The sequence below is a fragment of the Bufo bufo genome, chromosome 1 (genome assembly GCF_905171765.1).
Source record: "Bufo bufo chromosome 1, aBufBuf1.1, whole genome shotgun sequence".
In the NCBI taxonomy this organism is placed as follows: domain Eukaryota; kingdom Metazoa; phylum Chordata; class Amphibia; order Anura; family Bufonidae; genus Bufo; species Bufo bufo.
In genome coordinates, this window is record NC_053389.1 from 784,405,792 (window position 1) to 784,428,775 (window position 22,984).

At 44.8% G+C, this 22,984-nt stretch overlaps 5 non-coding genes across 5 annotated transcripts; 4 read left to right on the top strand and 1 right to left on the bottom strand.

Moving 5' to 3' along the window:
• Positions 1 to 775: 775 nt before the first annotated feature.
• TRNAV-AAC lies at positions 776 to 848 on the bottom strand. The gene has a single exon. It is a non-coding gene; the product is annotated as a tRNA-Val (tRNA).
• Positions 849 to 4,464: 3,616 nt separating this feature from the next.
• On the top strand, positions 4,465 to 4,537 carry TRNAV-AAC. Its single transcript has one exon. It is a non-coding gene; the product is annotated as a tRNA-Val (tRNA).
• A 7,745-nt stretch (positions 4,538 to 12,282) lies between these two features.
• On the top strand, positions 12,283 to 12,355 carry TRNAM-CAU. The gene has a single exon. It is a non-coding gene; the product is annotated as a tRNA-Met (tRNA).
• Positions 12,356 to 15,564: 3,209 nt separating this feature from the next.
• TRNAE-CUC lies at positions 15,565 to 15,636 on the top strand. The gene has a single exon. It is a non-coding gene; the product is annotated as a tRNA-Glu (tRNA).
• A 349-nt stretch (positions 15,637 to 15,985) lies between these two features.
• On the top strand, positions 15,986 to 16,058 carry TRNAV-CAC. Its single transcript has one exon. It is a non-coding gene; the product is annotated as a tRNA-Val (tRNA).
• Positions 16,059 to 22,984: the final 6,926 nt, after the last annotated feature.

Genomic DNA, 22,984 nt, shown 5'->3' on the forward strand with positions numbered 1-22,984 from the left:
GGCGGTATTTTGTGATGGACTGTGATATTTGGCTCTGTTGGGGTGGTATAATATACCACAATATGGTATTGCTGGCCCCGCCTACTTGTGTTGGCCCTGCCTTCCATCAATTTGGACCCGACTACAAAACGGGGCCACTTTTAGTATGTTTTCCAGGGCCAATTTAAGTTTCCAATCCGCCCCTGGGTAAATATGTGCTCCCCTGATGTCCAGTAGTTCTCAAGTCTCCCCGTGTCAACACCCGCTTAGACACTGATCACGTGGCCGCTGCAGCCAGTGGCTGTCCCTCATGTATTGTGACACTGACTGTAGGGACCATGTGAACCGCGTCAAATGTTGAGAGCTGCAGCAGCGCCAGAGCGATGGAGCTGAAACCCAGCAGTGGGTATCAAGAAAACAAGATTACTTTCCTTCCATTAGTCTGGACACCCTGGTGGGTCTGCCCAAAAGCCTCCGGGTGCTAAACAACCTCTTTAAGGACTTACTGGCCCAACATTTACATGATGTTGTTAGAGTTGGCTTTTTGTTTAGTTTTTTATTAAAAATAGGTTCTTACTTTTGCCAGAATGTTGTCTGGCTGCTCTGGATTTGCAGTCACAAGGCTATGCTATGGTTAGAACACATCTTACTGTTATGTAGTTAGCACTTACTGTCAGAATTATAAGTAGAATCTGTTTATCAAGTAGTCACAGAGTAAAGAATAAGAAAAGAAAGAATAACAGTATAGTAATAATTGTGATAATGTATAATATAGAAACTATAGAGGATAAAAAGTTGTTTCTGCCCGGTCTCGAACCGGGGACCTTTCGCGTGTTAGGCGAACGTGATAACCACTACACTACAGAAACATCCACATGGGGAGCTGTTTGACCTTTCCAGGGTTGTTATACTGTTTAGTGTATTGGATGTATTTGTATTGTATCTTATGGGGTTGCGTTTATTGGGGTTGTTATACTGTGGTGATAACTAGCGCCCCCTCCTGCTCCATTAGAGTCCTAAAGCCAACCCTAGACTCTCAGGGGACCCACAGGCTGTTTTCTGGAAGCCCTAGTGCAGTCAGGAGCTCCACACTGGGGGGAAATCACAAGGCATGCATGAGACCCAGCTCAATTCAGCCCTAGGAGGAGCATGGCTGGCTGGGCACTGTGTTTTTTTACACGTGGATCCTGTGGATCTTGCTCTGGTGGACATGGTCACCCATGGTCTCCTTCAATACATCATGAATAGAGATGAGCAATTTTCATATTTTGAAATTCGTTTGCGATTCGTTTACTGGTAAAAGCAGAACTGGCATATGGATTCCATTACCACAGACCATAACGCAATTCTATGACGGAATGCCTTTAGAGGCATTCCGTTTCCGTTATTCTTTCAGTCATAATAGAAGTCTATGGGCTGCATAACGGATCCGTCCCGTTTCCGTTATGCAGGAGAGGACTCCCCTGCATAACGGAAACGGGACGGATCCGTTATGCAGCCCATAGACTTCTATTATGACGGGATCCCTCTAAAGGCATTCCGTTATGCATTCCGTCATAGACTTGCGTTATGGTCCGTGGTAACAGAATCCATAACACAATTCTGCTTTTACCAGTAAACAAATCGCAAGCGAATTTCATAAGCGGAAATTTTGCTCATCTCTAATAATGAATTCAGCAACCAGAACAAGGTTGATCTTTCTTTCTTGGTTATATACAAATGTTTCTTGTAAAATTAAATTTAAACCTCTACTATGAGTCTAAAAAGCCCAGTAGAACGGGGCACCATCGTACATATCTGTTCTCATCTCCATCTGACACCCTTGTGCTCTTTGCTCATCATATGCCTTCATCCTTCCCAATTAGCCACTCTTTCTTTACCACCCTTGCAGCATAGGTGGGTGAACAGATTGTGCCCCCAAAGGTGTACATAGCCTTTAGCCAATAGTGGCGGCACACCTCCACTGATTCTCCCAAGTATCCCACCGACACTACTCCACCCTTAATCCAATTACTTTTACAACTATCTTCCATTCTAAGAACCGCCCTCCATTGTTCTCTTACCTCCCCCTTAGACTCTGGTCCCACCAGCCATGTGGCCACCTCTGTCCCGGACAATCCCAACATAACTATCCCAGTTTCCCTACTACTGCCTCTCTCTTCCTGGGGGGGGGGGGGGGGGGGGGGGGGGACACATGACCCACCTTATGGCATTTTGCCTGTTTGTAAATCTTTCTCTCACCCCCATCTACATGAATTCTCCCATACTGCACCCATTCTGTGGAGCTGTAAAACATTACACCTTTCTAACATTCCTAGTTTTAAAGGGACCTATAGCTTAATTAAATTTTTTAATGTTACTACTATAAGGAGGCACATGTCCCTCTTTGCAATTGAGAAAGATTTCCAAACAGGCAAAATGCCATAAGGAACCATAAGGAGTGTCATGTGTCCCCCCCCAGGAAGAGAGAGGCAGTAGTAGGGAAACTGGAATAGTCATATTGGGATAGTCCGGGCTAGAGGTCCCTTTGTGCAAAACAGAGGTGGCCACATGGCTGGTGGAACGAGATAGTCTAGGGGGGTGGTAAGGAAACAATAGGGGGCGGTTCTTAGAATGGAAGATAGCTGTAAAAGTAATTGGATGAGGGGATTAAGGGTGGTGTAGTGTTGGTGGGATTCTTGGGGGAAGCAGTGGAGGGGAGGAGTACCGGCACTATTGGCTAAAGGCTATGTACACCTTTGGGGACATTTTTTTTTTCATTATGAGCTAAAGATCATTTTTTCAATTGGTCTTTATTCAAAATATGGAGCCCTTTTTTCTGTACAAAGCTGAGATGCTCTGGTAGCAGCCTTTGGATTAGTTCTTTTTTCCGTCAGTTGGGGAGCTGACGGGCTCCTTATCTCTGCTCTATGACCTTGGAAACACTGATTATAGCTCAATCCTTATCTTACTGATAAGAACATGGCTTAAAGGATTACAATGATTTGTCAATGATTGCCAAAAGATCTGTAATCACCTTATAATAACAGCTTTCATTAATGTCCCCTGCCCCTTTCCACTGCTTCCTTAAAGACCGCTGCTATGGCTCATCTGTCTCCGGCTAGGAAGACAGAGGGGCGGTCCTTCACACTGCATGCCTGCATTAGGCTTCAGAGTGAGGAGGCGTGTCTCTCAGTAATCCAATCTGATTGGCTGGCAGGGAGCTGCTGGCTACAGCAAGTTTGTACGTGACCTGAGGGAAGGCAGTTTTGGCCTCAGAGAACTGGCAGAGGAGCCATCTTGAGAAGATCCTCATAATGTAGGATTCAAAACAGCCGTAACTAAGGGGAAAACTCAAGGAAAACAGTGGTAAGTGAGGAAACTAAAGATTGCTTTATGCATATTGCTGCTGCAGCAGTAACATATGCTAAAATTGATTTTTTTGATGAAAATATGACAGTTATCCTTTAAATAAATGTTTATGACACATAAGGGTTATTAATTGAAAGTGAAAGTAGGATGCACACAGCTAGAAAAACATCTAACCCTTTGTGACAGAACGCCTCTATTTTTAATGAAGTCCAATTGAAAAAAATTATATTTAGCCCCAAATTGGTGAAAAGCAATCATAAAAAATTTGTTCCCAAAGGTGTACATAGCCTTTAAGTTGTACAATCTGTTCACCCACCTATGCTGTAAGGGTGGTAAAAAAAAGAGTGTGTAATTGGGAAGGATGAGGGCATTTGATGAGCAAAGAGCACAAGTGAGTCAGATGGAGATGTATGATGGTACATGGCTTTTTAGACTTATAGTAAAGTTTTGAATTGAATTTTACAAGAAACATTTGTATATATCCAAGAAAGAAAGATCAACCTGGTTGCTGAATTAACGATGTATTGAAGCAGACCACAGGTGACTCTAGATGTCCACCAGAGCAGGATCCACGTGTAAAAAACACAATGCCCTCTATAATTGCCTGCCACAGTGATCTAATAAAGAGCATTCACATTGCCCATATCTCATACATTGCTCCCAAAACAGGCCGCCATACTGCCCAACCCCCCCCCCCCCCCGCCCCAAAAAAAAAGAAAGAAAAAGTCAGCCATTAATTATAATGTCTTATAATATTCAGCCACACTATCACTAAAAAAAGCCAGCCATGCTCCTCCTAGGGTTAAATTCAGCTGGGTCTCATGCATGCCTTGTGATTTCCTCCCAGTCTGGAGCTCCTGACTGCACTAGGGCTATCAGAAAACAGCCTGTGGGGCCCCTGAGTGTCTAGGGTTGGCTTTAGGATTTTAATGAAGCAGGAGGGGGTGCTAGTTGCCACCACAGTATAACAACCCCAATAAACGCAACCCCATATAATACAATACAAATACATCCAATACACTAAACAGTATAACAACCCCAATAAACGCAACCCCATAAGATACAATACAAATGCATCCAATACACTCAGCAGTATAACAACCCTGGAAAGGTCAAGCAGCCTTTCTCATGGCAGTTTCTGTAGTGTAGTGGTTATCACGTTCGCCTAACACGCGAAAGGTCCCCGGTTCGAGACCGGGCAGAAACACTTTTTCATCCTCTATCGTTTCTACATTGTACCTTCTCACAATTATTACTATACTGTTATTCTTTATTTTCTTATTCTTTACTCTGTGACTACTTGATAAACACAATCTCCTTTAGTTCTGACAGTAAGTGCTAACTACATTACAGTAAGATGTGTTCTAACCATAGCATAGCCTTGTGACTGCAAATCCAGAGCAGCCAGACAACATTTTGGCAAAAGTAATAAAATAAAAAAAATGTCAACTATAACAACATCATGTAAATGTTGGGCCAGTATTTCCATAACCTCTTACGAACACGGGGCGTACAGGTACGCCCTGATGTCCCAGTACTTAAGGACACAGGGTGTACCTGTACGTCCTGTGTATTTCCGATCACCGCCGTGCGGCGGGCAGTGATTGGAACTGGGTGCCTGCTGAAATCAATCAGCAGGCACCCTGGGTCAATGCCGCGGGGGGTCCTGTGACCCCCATAATCGGCGATCGCTGCGGATTAACCCCTTCTATGCCGCTACCGCAGCATAGAAGGGGTTTGTGTTTGAGGGAGCCCATTGAGTCCCCGCACTGCTGTGTCGGGGACTCAATGTCTCAGAAGGCAGCCCTATGCCGTGTAGAGGCTGCCCAATGCTTTGCACGGCATCAGGACCTGCCTTCTACGGGAGCCGATGAGATCCCGCCTCTGGCAATGCATTACAATACAGATGTATTGTAATGCATTGCAGAGGGGATCAAACCCCCAAAAGTGAACATCAGAAATAAAGTAAAGGAAAAAAAAGGAAAAAAAAAATGTTTTTAATAAAATTAATAAAGTAATAAAATTAATAAAGTAAAAAAAAGAAAAACACCCCTTTCCCCTTATTTTATAATTAAAAATAGAAAAGAAACACACATATTAGGCATCGCCGCGTCCGTAATGACTGGCTTTATAAATATATCACATGGTCCACCCTGTCAAATACCATAAAAAAAGAAAGAAAAAGGTGTAAAAAAAGCCATTTTTGTCACCTTACATCACAAAAAGTGCAACACCAAGTGAGCCCCTACACAAGACAGTCGCCCACAAAATAAATAAAACTATGGCTTTCAGAAGGTGGAGACACTAAAGAATCTTTTTTTTTTAAAATGCTTTGTTATGTAAAACTGAAACAAATAACCAAAAAAAAGTCATATTTGGTATTGCCGCGTCCTTAACAACCTGCTCTATAAAATACCACATGATCTAACCTCACAGATGAATGTTGTAAATAACAAAAAATAAAAGCGGTGCCAAAACAGCTATTTCTTGTTACCTTGCCGCACAAAAAGTGTAATATAGAGCAACCAAAAATCATATGTACCCTAAAATAGTACCAACAAAACTGCCACCTTATCCCGTAGTTTCCAAAATGGGGTCATTTCTTGGAATTTCTACTCTAGGGGTGCATCAGGGGGGCTTCAAATGGGACATGGTGTCAAAAAAACAGTTCAGCAAAATCTGCCTTCAAAAAACCGTATGGCATTCTTTTCATTCTGCGCCCTACCGTGTGCCCGTACAGCAGTTTACGACCACATATGGGGTGTTTCTGTAAACTACAGAATCAGGGTCATAAATATTAAGTTTTGTTTGGCTGTTAACCCTTCCTTTGTAACTGGAAAAAATGGATTCAAATGGAAAATCTGCCAATATCTCTATTTTCCATTAATTCTTGTGGAACACCTAAAGGGTTAACAAAGTTTGTAAAATCTGTTTTGAATACCTTGAGGGGTGTAGTTTCTAGAATGGGGTAATTTTTTGGGGTGGTTTCTATTATGTAAGCCTCGCAAAGTGACTTCAGACCTGAACTGGTCCTGAAAAAGTGGGTTTTAGAAATTTTCTGAAAAATTTCAAGATTTGCTTCTAAACTTCTAAGCCTTGTAACGTCCCCAAAAAATAAAATAGCATTCCCAAAATGATCCAAACATGAAGTAGACATATGGGGAATGTAAAATAATAACTATTTTTGGAAGTATTACTATCTATTATAAAAGTAGAGAAATTGAAATTTGGAAATTTGCTAATGTTTCCAAATTTTGGGTAAATTTGGTATTTTTTTTTACTCTATTTTACCAGTGTCATGAAGTACAATATGTGACGAACAAACAATCTCAGAATGGCCTGGGTAAGTCAAAGCGTTTTAAAGTTATTCACACATAAAGTGACACTGGTCAGATTTGCAAAAAATGGCCTGGTCCTTAAGGTGAAATATGGCCGTGTCCCTAAGGGGTTAAAGGGGTTGTTTACTACTCGGAGGCTTTTGGGCAGACCCACCCACGGTGTCCAGACCAACGGAAGGAATCATACTTTTTTGATACCTACTGCTGGGTTTCGGTTCCATTGCTCTAGCGCTGCTGCAGCTCTCAACATTTGGTTTGACGCGGTTCACATGGTCGCTACAGTCAGTGACACGATGCATGGGGGGCGTCACTGGCAGCAGCGGCCACGTGATCAGTGTCTAAGCGGGTGTTGACACGGGGAGACTTGAGAACTACTGGGGGAGCACAAACTTGCCAACATTTTAACTGGTAAAATCAAGAAAGCTAAGCCCCGCCCCTGGGAACACCCTGTCTCTGGGGTTTTATGTTAGCTCCGCCTATTTTTGACCCGGGACAACCTGAATTTGCCAGAATCGTCTTTGAAAATGAGAGACAGTCCTGCCGAATTTGGGCTAGTTGGCAACAAAGAGCTGGAACTCAGTGGCACGGATCAGGTAATCATGATTCCCTCTGCAGGTCCGACTATGCTAGAGCATGTGCCCAAAAGTCCCCTGGCGGTAAGGTTGCCACCTTTCCTTTGAAAAAATATCCAAAGGGTTCTGGTTGTGGGGGTATGGTTTAACACGGGGTATTAAGTTGCTATGTTATAATGTGGCTCCTAGTATTAATAGTGCCCCCCAGTAATATGAATGTCTACATTAGTGCCCCCAGTAATAATAAAGCCTCCATTAGTCCCCCCCCAGAATTAATAATGCCCCTATTAGGGCCCCTATTAATATTAATGCCCCTAGTAGTGTCCCCCCCAGTAATAGTAATGCCCCGATTAGTGCCCCCCAGTAATAGTAATGTCCCCATTAGTGCCCCCAAGTAATAATAATGCCCCGATTAGTGCCCCCCAGTAATAGTAATGCCCCCATTAGTGCCCCCCAGTAATAGTAATGGCCCCACTTGTGCTTCCCAGTAATGGTAATGTCACCATTTAGTGCCCCTCAGTAATAGTAATGCCCCCATTAGTGCTTCCCAGTAATGGTAATGTCACCATTAGTGCCCCTCAGTAATAGTAATGCCCCCATTAGTAATTCCCCCATGAAACATACGGTCCCCCAAATGGTAAAGTTCTGAAAAACCAAAACGTATAACTGCGTTGATATAAAAATAAAAAAGGTATTAATATCGGAACAGCGAGACGAAAACTAAAAGCATTTAGGCGATCCTGACAGCCCAAAATGGCCTGGTCCTTAAAGGGGTTATCCCATCTTAGACAATGGGGGCATATCGCTAGGATATGCCCCCATTGTCTGATAGGTGCGGGTCCCACCTCTGGGACCCGCACCTACAAGGAGAATGGAGCCGGTGAGAGTTGTGGCTGGAGGACCCCTGATTTCCCGGGGTCCGTCCACCACCAGGCGCAGCTCCCCGCCTCTCCCATTGAAGTGAATGGGAGCGCACCGCGCATGCACGGCCACCGCTCCAATTCATGTCTATGGGGCCGACGGAAATAGCCGAGCCAGCGCTCGGCTATTTTCGGTGGCTCCATAGAAATAAATGGAGGGCGGCTGCGCATGCTCAGTGCGCCCTCCTCAAGTTTCTCCGCTCCGTTCTCCTTGTAGGTGCGGGTCCCAGAGGTAGGACCCGCACCTATCAGACAATGGGGGCATATCCTAGCGATATCCCCACATTGTCTAAGATGGGATAACCCAAAGTCAATAGGCAGCGGCCTAGAATAAGGCCCCTTATAGACCGCCATAAGAATCGCATTGGCGGTCCTTAAGGGGTTAAAGATGCTACAAATTGAAGCAATATTGTGCGTTGTCCCGTCTCAACGAAACGGAGAGACGAAAAAACTAAAAGCATTTAGCCGATCCTGACCGCCTAAAATGGCCTAGTCCTTGAGGGGTTAAAGTCTGGGGAGAAAAAAAAAATATATATTTAAATGATATATATATAAAAAAAATATATATATATGTTTTAGTTTTTTAAGTTCCAGTATTAAAGGCCTTCATATAATAAATTCCATCTCCAGAAAGATGACATCACCTAAGCTCTGCAGAAAGGAGCCTCCTCCTCCAGCAGCCGCTCACTAATCCTCTTCTACTCAGATCACCACACTACATTCCAGGCAGCAGAGTGGCGCAGCGGAAGCGTGCTGGGCCCATAACCCAGAGGTCGATGGATCGAAACCATCCTCTGCTAGAATATTTTTTTTTTCTTTTTTCCCCCCTTTATTCTTCATTATTGCCCTGGGAATATTTTATGTATACAGTCATTTCATAAATTGTATAAAATTAAGACTAACCACTGTATTATTATTATTCATGCGATATAAGCCCCTGCAATAGCTTTACATACTATTAGCAATTCTGGTTATGATAAAGATATCGCTATGTGTTTGAGAATTCGGAACAATAACGCAGCGTTTCTGAGCAACATTACAATGTGAATTTAGCGCTATTATTATTTCACCATTTACTGTCACTCGTCGTTATTCTACTGCTCGGTTCAGATCGTGTTCTATATACAAGTGCTGGCTGAGAAGACGCTGTAAATACCAATAGCTGCAGCGACCTCGTGTGTTGGTGAAGGGAATTACAGCGTCGTATTTTCCCACCTTTTTTTTCTCTGCGCCTCAGTGAGGAGAATCCTGTCACATTTTTGACGCCAATAAAATGGCGGCTGTTTGTCGGTTGAGACGCTCATTTTAGCTGACAGAGCAGATGCTTACGTTATAGCGGGGTCCTAATGATAAGTGGGCGACATGAAACGTGTTATAGTGTGCTGCCCAAGCCGATGTTACGTACTAATTAGATATATATTAGGCCCTGTTCACGCTGAGGTTTACGCGTCGTCCGCTTGTCTGCAGATATAGGCTCCATTCACACGTCCGTATAATGGGTCCGCATCCGTTCCGCCAATTGCGGACCCATTCATTCTTTATGGGGATGGAATGGATGTGGAGAGCACACTATGTGCTCTCTGCATCCGCATTTCCGGTCCGCGGCTCCGGAATGTCCTATTCTTGTCCGCTAATGCTGACAAGAATAGGCAGTTCTATAGGGGTTGCCGGCAGGGTGTCTTGCGGATTAGCAATACGCTACGGACGTGTGAATGGACCCTAAAGCTGTGACTGCTCTGAGAAGGGACGCGTCCGTTCTTGGCTCGGTGTCGGCCTGCTGTTTAGCTCCATTCATTGGAGCTAAGTCACCCGTGGGTCCGCAGCATCCAAAGTGAACGACAACATTCTCTGTGTGAACAGACCCCTACTGCCGAGATGTTTATTCACTTTACAGTTTTGAGAGAAAGCGCTAAAAGGAGCGGCGTAATAACGTATGTTTCATTCAGATTTATTAGGCACATACACATCAGATCAGCGTTGGCCAAACTTGACGTGTATGGGACAGTTAGAGTCGAGGGGCCATATTTAAAGAGGACCTTTCATGGGTCCAGTCATTGTCAAATAAGTAGGAGGTTGTATAGGGCATAGTGCAGGGATGTAAGGTCACTTACTAGTTTGTCTGGGCGCCGCTCCGTTCCCCCCGCTGTGCCCCCCCTTTTACTTTTCCCGCCTGGTATGTAAATGAATATCATCGGTACAGGGAGGAGGAGACTGCCCTGTTTCTCAATGGGGGTCTCCTTCTCAAGGAGAAGGTGAGCTTTTTTTTCGCCCTGGCCGTGACGCTCTTCGCTGTGATTGGACCGCGCTACAACCAGGGAGAAGGAGACGCCCATTGAGATACAGGGCAGTCTCCTCCTCCCTGTACCGATATTCATTTACATACCAGGCGGGAAAAGTAAAAGGGGGGCACAGCAGGGGAACGGAGCACCGCCCTGATAAACTAGTAGGTGACCTTACATCCCTGCACTATGCCGTACACAACCCCCTACTTATTTGATAATGTCTGGACCTATGAAAGGTCCTCATTAAAGGGGTTATCCCATCTTAGACAATGGGGGCATATCGCTAGGATATGCCCCCATTGTCTGATAGGTGCGGGTCCCACCTCTGGGACCCGCACCTACAAGGAGAATGGAGCCGGTGAGAGTGTGGCTGGAGGACCCCTGATTTCCCGGGGTCCGTCCACCACCAGGCGCAGCTCCCCGCCTCTCCCGTTGAAGTGAATGGGAGCGCACCGCGCATGCACGGCCACCGCTCCCATTCATTTCTATGGGGCCGACGGAATTAGCCAAGCGCTCGGCTATTTTCGGCGGCTCCGTAGAAATAAATGGAGGGCGGCTGCGCGTGCGCAGTGCGTCCTCCTCAAGTTTCTCCGCTCCGTTTCTCCTTGTAGGTGCGGGTCCCAGAGGTGGAACCCGCACCTATCAGACAAGGGGGGCATATCCTAGCGATATGCCCCCATTGTCTAAGATGGGATAACCCCTTTAAGGAGAGGTGGAGTGTGATAGACCTCGTAGTTATCTATGGCTAATGCCACATCACATCTGTGGCAGGGTTGCCAACCGTCCAGAAATTTCTGGACAGTTCGTAAAAATATGCAACGTTTTTTCCATGATTTTGGCATAAGTTGTCCAGAAAAAAAAAGATAAATTCTGGTTGGCAACCCTGTCTGTGCGGCACAATCTGTAAATGCCCATAGATGTTAATGCCCAGGTGTATGCCAAGTGTCCAGTTTATGTTGGGATGCCTCAGCCTGAAAGGCTGGTTCCAGACATGGCGGATTTGTAGCGCAGATATCTCACTGTAATTTCTCTGCAATTCATAGTAGAATACAAGTGGTGCCCGGAGTATGCCAGCTGGTTTTCCCTGCTGCCCAAACCTCCCCATTCTCAAGATGTAGCCCCTGCAGTTTATGGCGCCCTATGCTCACTTGACGTGGTGCTATCTTCCCCAGCCTAGCCAGCAGGGAAGACTACCACTGAAGAAACAGTGTTCCAGGTTAGACCTCGTTGGAGATCCAGCAGGTTGTTACGGCACAGAACAGCCTGCTGGATCTTATGCGTCTGGCGTTGCCGGATTCTCTACGTCACCACCGGATCCCCATAGACTGCAATGGGGTCCGGCGGTGATCCTGCGCAGTCCATTTTTTTAAATATTTTTTTTACAATGGAACTCTATGGTGACGGATGTCACTGTATGGCATAAGTCTGAGACATCCGTTTTTTTTTTTAATACATTAAACAGATGGGAAAAAACGTGACGCGAACCTAGTCTTAGGGTCCATTCACACTTCCGTATGTGTTTTGTGGATCCGCAAAACACGGACACCGGCAACGCGCGTTCCGTATTTTACGGACCGCACATCGCCGGCACTCTCATAGAAAATGCCTTATCTTGTCCGCAATTGCGGACAAGAATAGGACATGTTCTATTTTTTGGCGGGAACGGAAGTGCGGATCCGCAAAATGCGGACAGCACATTCCGGCCCCATTGAAAAAAAGAATGGGTACGCACCTGTTCTGCAAAATTGCAGAACGGATGTGGACCCATTTTGGGGACGTATGAAACTGCTACTAGCTGAACCACAGTAATCAGTGGGCAAACCAAGAACAAATCCTAGTTGCCTTGTTAGCGCAGTAGGTAGCGCGTCAGTCTCATAATCTGAAGGTCGTGAGTTCGATCCTCACACAGGGCAAGAATTTTTTTTATTTTTTTATTTTTCCTTTGCGTGTTTCCTTTTTAACCTATCCATTTATTAAAATTTCAAGGAGTACAAATCTTTGCAAAATGTAGGCAGCCTATTAATGGGGGACACCGAGCACCTTGCTTTATATAAATGTCATTTTCAAAAACTGAAGGACCTGCCTGGGATTACCTTAAACTGTTTTCCAACAGTTTTAGGCCTCTTTCACACGGCCGTTTTTTTTTTTTCGTTTTGCGGGCCGTTTTTTGCGGTCCGTATACGGTCCTTATACGGAACCATTGATTTCAATGGTTCCGCAAAAAAAATGGAATGTACTCCGTATGCATTCCGTTTCCGTATTTCCGTTTTTCCGTTCCGTTTTAACATAGAACATGTCCTATATTTGGCCGCAAATCACGTTCCGTGGCTCCATTAAAGTCTATGGGTCCGCAAAAAAAACGGAATGCATACGGAAGTGCATCCGTATGTCTTCCTTATCCGTTCCGTTTTTTGCGGATCCATCTATTGAAAATGTTATGCCCAGCCCAATTTTTTCTATGAAATTACTGTATACTGTATTTGCCATACGGAAAAACGGAACGGAAACGGAAACACAACGGAAACAAAAAACGGAACAACGGATCCGTTTAAAACGGACCGCAAAACACTGAAAAAGACATACTGTCGTGTGAAAGAGGCCTTATACTGATGGCCTATCCTCGGGTGGTCAGTATCTGATCGGTATGGGTCCGACGCCTGGGTCCCCCCACCGATTGGCGCAGCCATTCAAGCGAATGGATCTAAGCTGTCATACCAAGCACAGCCACTATTCAATGTTCACCACTGTGCTTGTTAAAGGAGTTAATAGTAAAAATACCCCCCAGAATGCCCGGGCTCCTCCCATAGATGATACTTACCCGCTAACCAGCACTCGCGTGCCTCCAGATCCCTGCACGGCCACCGCTGTATCTCCCCGTCGCACAGATCAATATATCCGGCGGCGAGGGAGCAGCCAATAGCAGGACTGGAGGGGGTCCTGCAGCAGTAACCATAGCAACAATGGGGAAGAGTTATGAAGCTGTCTAAAAGAAAGACTATTGTTGTTGCCCATGCGTGCAGCCTTACTTTCTTACAGTGCGTATGCTGTGCTGCGATCGGTTGCTGTGGGCAACAAAGATAGTTTTTCTTTTCGACAGTTTCATAAATCTTCCCCAACGTGTTTACCGTAGAGTAAAGGTGAGTTTAACCCCTTCCTGACATATGACGTACTATTATGTCATGAAAGCCAGTGACTTCCCGCATCTTGACGTAATAGTACGTCATGGTGATCGGGGGCGGGCATCGGAATCCCTGATAGCCGGGCCCCTGTTGACCGCGACATAGAAGGGGTTTTCTGCGGGTGAGGGAGCCCATCGGGTCCCCGCGCTGCTGTGACGGGGACCCGATGGGTGACTTGGCAGCCCGATGCCGTGTGCAGAGGCTGCCCAATACCTTGCACGGCATCGGGACCTGCCTTCTACGGGAGCCGAGGAGATCCAGCCCCAGGCAACCTGTTAGTGTATGACAGATGTATTGTAATGCATTGCAGAGGGAATCAGACCCCCAAAAGTTGAAGTTCCAGAGTAGGACAGAAATCAAGTTTAAAAAAAAAATAGTGTTTTTAATTTAAAAAAAAAAGTTTCAAGGAAAAAAATTAAAAAACGCCCATTTAAGCTGATTTTATAATAAAAAAAAAAGAAAAACACACATATTAGGTATGGCGGCGTCTGTAACTACCGGCTCTATAAATATATCACATTATCCACCCCGTCCGATAAACACCATAAAAACAAACAGTGTCAAAAAAAGCTATTTTTGTCACCTTGTCACCTTACATCACAAAAAGTGCAACACCAAGCGATCAAAAAGGCGCATGTCCCACAAAATGGTACCAATAAAACCGTCACCTCATAACACAAAAAATGAGTCCCTACATAAGAAAATCACTCAAAAAATTAAAAAAACAATAGCTCTCAGAACATGGAGACATTGAAACATAATTTTTTGAAATCCGCAGGTGTCAGCAGGGAAATCCGTGCGGTCAATCCGCATAAATTGATGTGGATTTGCATGCGGATTTGATGCGGATTTGGTGCGGATTTTCCGCATGTGGATTTTCCTCTCCCTATTGAAGTGAATGGAGAAAATCCGGTCAGGAAAAATAAAATAAATTGACACGCTGCGGATTTTAAAATCTGCACTGAAAAAAATCCACATTGTGCGCATGAGAATTTCAAATTCTCATAGAATACAATGTACATGACCTACGGGGCGGAAAATCTGCATGCAATCCTGATCATGTGCATTTACACTAAAAGTACACCTCGTCCTACAAAAAAAAATTCCGTTATAACTTTCAAAATGAAATCGTTTAGTACCAAGTAGTGTAAGGAGTTAGGGTACTTTCACATTAGCGGCAGGGGAGTCCGGCAGGCGGATCCGTCCTGCCGCTAGTTCACGTGTGCCCCCGGACGGCCGCTCCGTCCCCATCGACTATAATGGGGGCAGGGGGCGGAGTTCTGGCGGCAGCGCACGGCGAGAGGCAGCCGGACTAAAAGTACGACATGCAGTACTTTTAGTCCGGCTGCCTCTCGCCGTGCGCTGCCGCCAGAACTCCGCCCCCTGCCCCCATTAAGGTCAATGGGCAGTTCGGGCGTACATGTGAACTAGCGGCAGGACGGATCCGACAGGCTGCCGCTAGTGTGAAACTAGCCTTAGGGGCCGTCTGGTGGTGCCCGGCTTTACTCATCCCCCGCAGGCTGTGATCCTGAATTGTCGCCCAAACATATGTAGCATTATACATTGGGGCGCTACAAGAGTGCCGTTACTTGGGGCAATACGGTGGGTGTTATTTCTATTGGGGGCACTGCAGAAGGCGGGGTTTAAAAAAATCAGCCAATGACATTCATCCGCTTTTAACGGCCATTTAAAATTGATGCAAAACTGACATTAAAAAATTGATAGAAAGTGGACGCACACAATGATGCAAAATGCCCATTTTTAATGTCTTTTTTATTTTTTATTTCTTCCTGTGGAGCCAAGTAATAATTCATATTCACTTATGACTTTCTGATCATTAAATCCAATCTAACACTTATCATGGAAGAAGCTTGGACGTCTTCTAGTGCCTTGTGTTACCACTGTAGGCACTTAGAGGAGAGTTTTCCTCTGCATCATCAGCTTCCCTGGTGGTCTAGTGGTTAGGATTCGGCGCTCTCACCGCCGCGGCCCGGGTTCGATTCCCGGTCAGGGAATGAATGTTTTTTATTTTATTTTTATTTATGAAAATAGTGCTTCTCTACTACTACTAGCATAATTTTTGTTAATTTTACTAAAAACCACACGTTGTCTAATATGCCTTTATATACATGTCTAGATATTCTGGTGCGGAAATGTACAGTAGTATATAAGTCCAGTCTATGGCACAGTCTGTTTCATTCACCTCCTCACATGAGCAATCAATAATTTACTGAAAAACAGGAAGCGCAGATCACAGTCTTCAAGGGTCACATGTGACCTTCTAAACAACATTCTGGAAGTGATTGACTAATTGTGCCATGGATATTTCTGAACTCTGCTGCCTCCCACTGCCAGGACAGCTCAGTTTCTGTAGTGTAGTGGTTATCACGTTCGCCTCACACGCGAAAGGTCCCCGGTTCGAAACCGGGCAGAAACACTTTTTTTTTTTTTTTCTCCCCCCTTTTTATTTTAATATTTATCTTCTACGTTTTACATGCATTGTTAGATAAAAACACCCTACAGTACAAATTTAGAAATGTTGGAAATAAAAATGGAAAGGACGTTTGGCTGCAATTTTTGCGTGAATAATAAAGCAAGTGATTGTGTTTTTTTTTATTTATATGGGGCAGCTGTAGTTTACATTAGTACTTTTATGTTATGCATACAGCTTTTTGATCATGTTCTATTTTAACCCCTTCATCCCCAGAGTTTTTTTTTTTCACACTTGCGGCAGAGGATTCCGGCAGGCAGTTCCGTCGCAGGAACTGCCTGCCGGATCCGTTAAAACGTATGCAAACTGATGGCATTGGTCAGACGGATCAGGATCCTGATCCGTATGACAAATGCATTGAAATGCCGGATCGGTGTCACCCGGAAAAAAAAACGGATCCGGCATTTATTTATTTTTTCATTTTTTTTTTCCTGCAGTCTAAGCATGCGCAGACCGCAATGCCGGATCCGTTTTGCCAGAACACTCGGGGCCGGACATGGCATTAATGCATTTCAATGGGGAAAAAAATGTTCCGGAATTTTGGACGGAGATAAAACCGCAGCATGCTGCGGTATTATCTCCGTCTTGAAAAGGCAAAACGACTGAACTGAAGACGTCCTGATGCATCCTGAACTGATTACTCTCCATTTAGAATGCAGGGGGATGAAACTGATCAGTTCTTTTCCGGTATTGAGCCCCTAGGACGGAACTCGGTGCCGGAAAAGAAAACCGCTAGTGTGAAAGTACCCTAACATTCTGGGGACATCATTTTTGTGATTAGCTTTTTTTCTTCGTTCACATAGACGTACGAGGGCTTGTTTTTTGCGGGACAAGTTGTACCTTCTAATGCCACCATTAAATATTGCATACAATGTAGTGGGAAGCTGGAAAAAATAATTCCAAATGCGGTGGAATTGGAAAAAAAAAAACATGCAATTTTGCCACATTTTTTTAAATTAGGTTTTGTTTTTACGGTGTTCTCTGTGTGATAAAACTGACCAGTTGCCTTCATACTCCAGGTTAGTTACGATTACCGCAATGCCACATTTGTATAGCTTTTATTGTTTTTTAATACTGAAATTTTTTTAAATAAATAACAACCTTGAAAAAAAAAAAAAAAAATTGTTGCAAAAAATGTTATGAACAATGTAATTTGCAACCCCCCAAAAGTATCCTCATTATTTAGTGTAAAATACATTTTATTGTGCACACATGAAATAAAAATAAAAATAGAATAAAATTATCAGGTTATTTTGTGTGAAACATGAATGGCCGTGTGCCCGTACAGCAGTTTACGGCCACGTATGGGGTGTTTCTGTAAACTGCAGAATCGGGGTAAGAAATATTATACATATAGTTTTGTTTGGCTGTTAACCCTTGCTTGTGTTACAGAAAAAAATGATTAAAAATTGAAAATCTGCAAAAAAAATTAATTAAAAAAATTTCAGCCCCATTTTGCTTTAATTCTTGTGGAAAACCTAAAGGGTTAACCAAGTTTTGAATAATTTGAGGGTTATAGTTTCTAGCATATTCTATTTTATTCTATTGTTTCTATTATGTAAGCCCCTCAAAGTCACTTCAGAAATTGCTTCTAAATCTCTAATGTCCTAAAAAATAAACAAAAATTTACAAAAAAAAGTCAGCCTAAAGTAAATGTTAAAGGGGTTTTTCCCCTTTTTTATATTGATGATCTATCCTCAGGATAAGTCATCAATATCAGATCGGTGGGGGCCGAACCCCTACACCCCCCAACGATCAGATGTATGAAGGAGACGTCCCATAGAAGTGAATGGGACAGCACAGGTGTAATTACACTGCTCACTGTTACAGTTGCAACGGTGAGCAGGTAAACAGAGGAGGGGAGGCAGCGCTCATACGCAGGAAAATATTTTTATATTATAAATATATACATATATTTTTATATTTTATCCCCTTAAGGACCTCCGCAGTACATGTACGGCGCTGGTGGACGTGACTTAAGGACCAGCGCCGTACATGTACGGCGGGCTGATCGGGCGGGTGCAGGAGCTGCGCCGGCACGATCAGCGGCATGGACCCGGCAGTCACTGACAGCCGGGCCCCTTGCTGCACAAGCCGGCATCAGCGAAGAAACAGATGCCGGCGTATTAACCCCTTGTATGCCGCGGTCAAAGCTGACCGCGGCATGCAGAGGGTTTGCGGAGGGTACGCGTGCCCTCCGCATCTCTATCGGGTTCCCTGTGCTGCAGTGGCAGGGACCTTGTGGCAGAGAAGGCAAGCCTGATCAGGCTGGGTCTCACAGGCAGGCTGTCAGCATAAAAGCTGAGAGCCAATGCATTACAATGCAGGTTGTATTGTAATTAGGGTGGCCACTGGCTTCACCCCAGAAAGCCGGACCTCACCGACCACCCCCCCCCAAATGGATAAGCCATGCCCCGTCTCCGTGAAGCCACGCCCCCGTCGCAGGGAGGGAAAAAAAAAATATGGGGGGAGGAGAGCGAAGAAGTTTGAGCGGAAGGTGAGCTGGGGGCAGCCAGGGTGCTTTCTCCCCCTCAGTCAGCCACCGGGAGCCATGTCTTCGGGCTCTAGTGACTAACTGGGGGTGAGAGAAACCTCAGTCAATTGCTGCAACTCATGCTCAGACAGCAGAGTGACTAAAATAATAGACGGTGGAGGTGCAGTAGACATCGCATATCTAGATTTTAGTAAGGCTTTTGACACTGTCCCACATAGAAGACTTATCAATAAACTGCAGTCATTGAGCATGGACTCCCATATTGTTGAGTGGATTAGGCAGTGGCTGAGTGACAGACAACAGAGGGTTGTAGTCAATGGAGAACATTCAAAACAAGGTCATGTTACCAGTGGGGTTCCACAGGGATCTGTACTGGGACCAATTTTGTTTAATATCTTCATAAGTGATATTGCAAAAGGCCTCGATGGTAAGGTTTGTCTTTTTGCTGATGACACAAAGATATGTAACAGGGTTGATGTTCCTGGAGGGAAACGCCAAATGGAAAAGGATTTAGGAAAACTAGAAGAATGGTCAGAACTCTGGCAACTGAAATTTAATGTGGATAAGTGCAAGATAATGCACCTGGGGCGTAAAAACCCAAGGGCAGAATATAGAATATTTGACACAGTCCTGACCTCAGTATCTGAGGAAAGGGATTTAGGAGTAATTATTTCAGAAGACTTAAAGGTGGGAAGACAATGTAATAGAGCAGCACGAAATGCCAGCAGAATGCTTGGATGTATAGGGAGAGGTATAAGCAGTAGAAAGAGTGAAGTGCTTATGCCGCTGTACAGAACACTGGTGAGACCTCACTTGGAGTATTGTGCGCAGTACTGGAGGCCATATCTCCAGAAGGATATAGATACTCTAGAGAGAGTTCAGAGAAGAGCTACTAAACTAGTACATGGATTGCAGGATAAAACTTACCAGGAAAGGTTAAAGGACCTTAACATGTATAGCTTGGAAGAAAGACGAGACAGAGGGGATATGATAGAAACTTTTAAATACATAAAGGGAATCAACTCGGTAAAGGAGGAGAGCATATTTAAAAGAAGAAAAACTACCACAAGAGGACACAGTTTTAAATTAGAGGGGCAAAGGTTTAAAAGTAATATAAGGAAGTATTACTTTACTGAGAGAGTAGTGGATGCATGGAATAGCCTTCCTGCAGAAGTGGTAGCTGCAAATACAGTGGAGGAGTTTAAGCATGCATGGGATAGGCATAAGGCCATCCTTCATATAAGATAGGGCCAGGGGCTATCCATAGTATTCAGATATATTGGGCAGACTAGATGGGCCAAATGGTTCATATCTGCCGACACATTCTATGTTTCTATGAGCTACTGAAAGGGAGGACATCCCTGTGTCCGTCCAAGCCCTGCGCCTAAAACCGGACGTCAGGCCACCCTAGTTGTAATGCATTGCAGAGGGGATCAGACCCCAGAAGTTGAGGTCCTAGAGTGGGACAAAAAAAAAAGTATTTTTCATAATAAAAAAAAATAGTTTCAAGTAAAAAAAGCCCCTTTCTCAAAATAAAACATAAAATTGTAAAGAAAAACAGACATATTGATACATATTGGGTATTGCCGCACCCGTAACGACCGGCTCTATAAAAATATCACATGATCTACCCCCTCACCAGGACGCCATAGAAAAAATAAATTCTGTGCTAAAACAACAATTTTTTTGTCACCTCACCTCACAAAAATTGTAATACCAAGCGATCAAAAAGTCATATGCACCCTAAAATAGTACCGACCAAACCATCATCTCATACCGAAAAAATGAGCCCCTACATAAGACAGTCGCCCAAAAAATTAAAACAAAACTATGGCTTTCAGAAGATGGAGACAAAAAAAAAAAAAAAAAGATTTATTATGTAAAACGGAAACAAACAACCCAAAAAATTTGTGAATCGCGAATTGTGGAACGCACATGGCCAGTTTCCATGTTTTGCGGATCCGCTAATTGTGGATCCACAAAGCACTACGGCCGTCTGAATGGGCCCTAACTGCTCTTAACAAGGATTTCACGTTTTAAGGGCCAGTTCACACCGGAGAGCTGATAGGCTTCACAACGAATTCAAGCCAGGCTGGCTTTTATTCAGGAGAAACACTATAGCACATGCTAGTGGATCAATTATTGTGGAAAATACCTGTGGGGACTCGCTCTGGTAGAGAGGATTAGCGGACGCAGTATAGAGGCAACAACAAGTTCTTTGGATCAAACAGTTCAGTGTTTTATTCACACTTTAGGCAAGTGACAAAACAAGCAGTCATATTCAAGAAAAAAGTCACCTTGCGGTGTTGGTGGTAATTCACATAATGCGGCAATTCTGCCTCAAAGAGTCCTTGCTGATAGCAGCACCTACCTGTTTTCACACCAAACAGGTAGCAAGCCTTCACTATACTATACAAGGCTCCCAGATCCCAACACAGAGACATGGCTTCTGAGCCCAGCTGCCTATTTAAGGACAGCCAGAAGCTGCCAAAACCTCACCTGGCTGTAAATCAGCCCAGCAGCACATGCTGGGAGGTAAATACCTGTTTTCCCAGACCAAACCTCTCACTCTGTCACATACCCCCCTTTGTTAAACTCTGAGGGGGTGAACACACGCCAGACAGTGTACCTGGGACAGGGCATTCGCATTTCCCTGTAACCGGCCTGCCCTGTGTTCCACCGAAAACGTAATGTTTTGTAGGGAGAGAAACCATCGGGTGACCCGGGGATTTCTGTCCTTGGCCTAGCTCATCCACTTGAGAAGGGAGTGGTCAGTCACCAGGTGGAATTTTCTCCCCAATAAATAATAGCGGAGAGATTCCAGTGCCCACTTCATAGCCAGGCACTCTCTCTTCACTATACTATACCGGGTCTCGGCTGGGGTGAGCTTACGGCTGAGGAAGACAACAGGATGCTCTTCTCCATTGACTTCCTGAGACAGTACAGCACTACTTCGGAGGCATCGGTCTGTACTATAAACAGGGCCGACTTCAAAGCGGAGAAAGCCTCTTCCGCCCGATCATCCCAGCGAACCATCATTGACTTGAGTCCCTTTAAGAGTCCTGTCAAAGTGGGGAACAAACCTCATGTAATCGCCCGCCATTCCCAGGAATTATTTTTTTTGCCTAGTGGTGACAGGTCGGGGCCAATTCCATATCGCCTTTATTTTGTTCACTTGGAGTTTGATGACTCTGCGCCCAATGACATACCCCAGGTACTTAGTCTCTTCTAACCATATTACACATTTTTTTGTGTTAGCGGTTAGGCCAGCTTTCCGAAGGGAGTCCATACAGCCTGCACTTTTGGTAGGTGACTTTCCCAGTCGGTACTGTGGATGACAATATCGTCCAGGTAAGCCGAAGCTGTGGACAAAGCACAATGTCCATTAGTCGCTGAAAAGTGGCGGGGGCGCCATGCAGACCAAAGGGTAAGAACTTATATTGATACAGCCCCTCAGGCGTAAGGAAGGCAGTTTTCTCTTTGGCAGCCTCCATTAAGAGCACCTGCCAGTACCCTTTCGTGAGGTCCTAACCTCTCGATGAGCTCATCCACCCGCGGCATGGGATACGCATAGAATTTGGAAACCTCGTTAAGTTTTAGAAAGTCATTACAAAACCGCAACGTCCCATCCGGCTTGGGTATCAATACTATAGGACTGGCCCACTCATTTTTTGACTCCTCAAAGACGTCTAGCTGCAACATTAGCTGCACCTCCTCCGATATGGCTTGTGTTTGAACCTCGGGCACCCGGTATGGTTTTAATCAGACTTTTGCCTGAGGCTCACTGACATGTCATGCTGGATTATGGAAGTGTGTCCAGGGAGGTCCGAGAACACATCCGTGTTCCGACTAACGAACTCCCTGGCCTCCTGAGTCTGTTTAGAGGAGAGCCTGTCAGCAATTTTTACTGTGGCAGCCGCCTCTCTTGCATCAGACAGAGGGGCTGGTAACTCTTCTCCTAGAAAACCCGGCCGTGTGCTGTCTTCTGTACAGGTTTCCCTATCTTTCCACGGTTTGAGTAAATTCACATGGAACCCAGTAGAGGCCTGGGGTACCTCTTGCACTGCGTACATGAGATAGAGCAGAAGAAGGTCCTGGTCGTTCCCATCTTTAGACACTACCTTTTTCAACATATTTTTTAATGTTTGGTTAAACCGTTCTACCAGACCGTCCGTTTGCGGATGGTAAATGGACGTTTGTAGTTGTTTTATGTGCAGCAACTTACAGAGTTCCCTCATCACCTTGGACATAAAAGGGGTCCCTTGGTCGGTCAGAACCTCTTTAGGTAGTCCCACTCGGGAAAACATCTCCATTAACTCCTTAGCTATGAGTTTGGCCGAGGTATGTCGCAGTGGCACCGCCTCCGGGTACCGAGTGG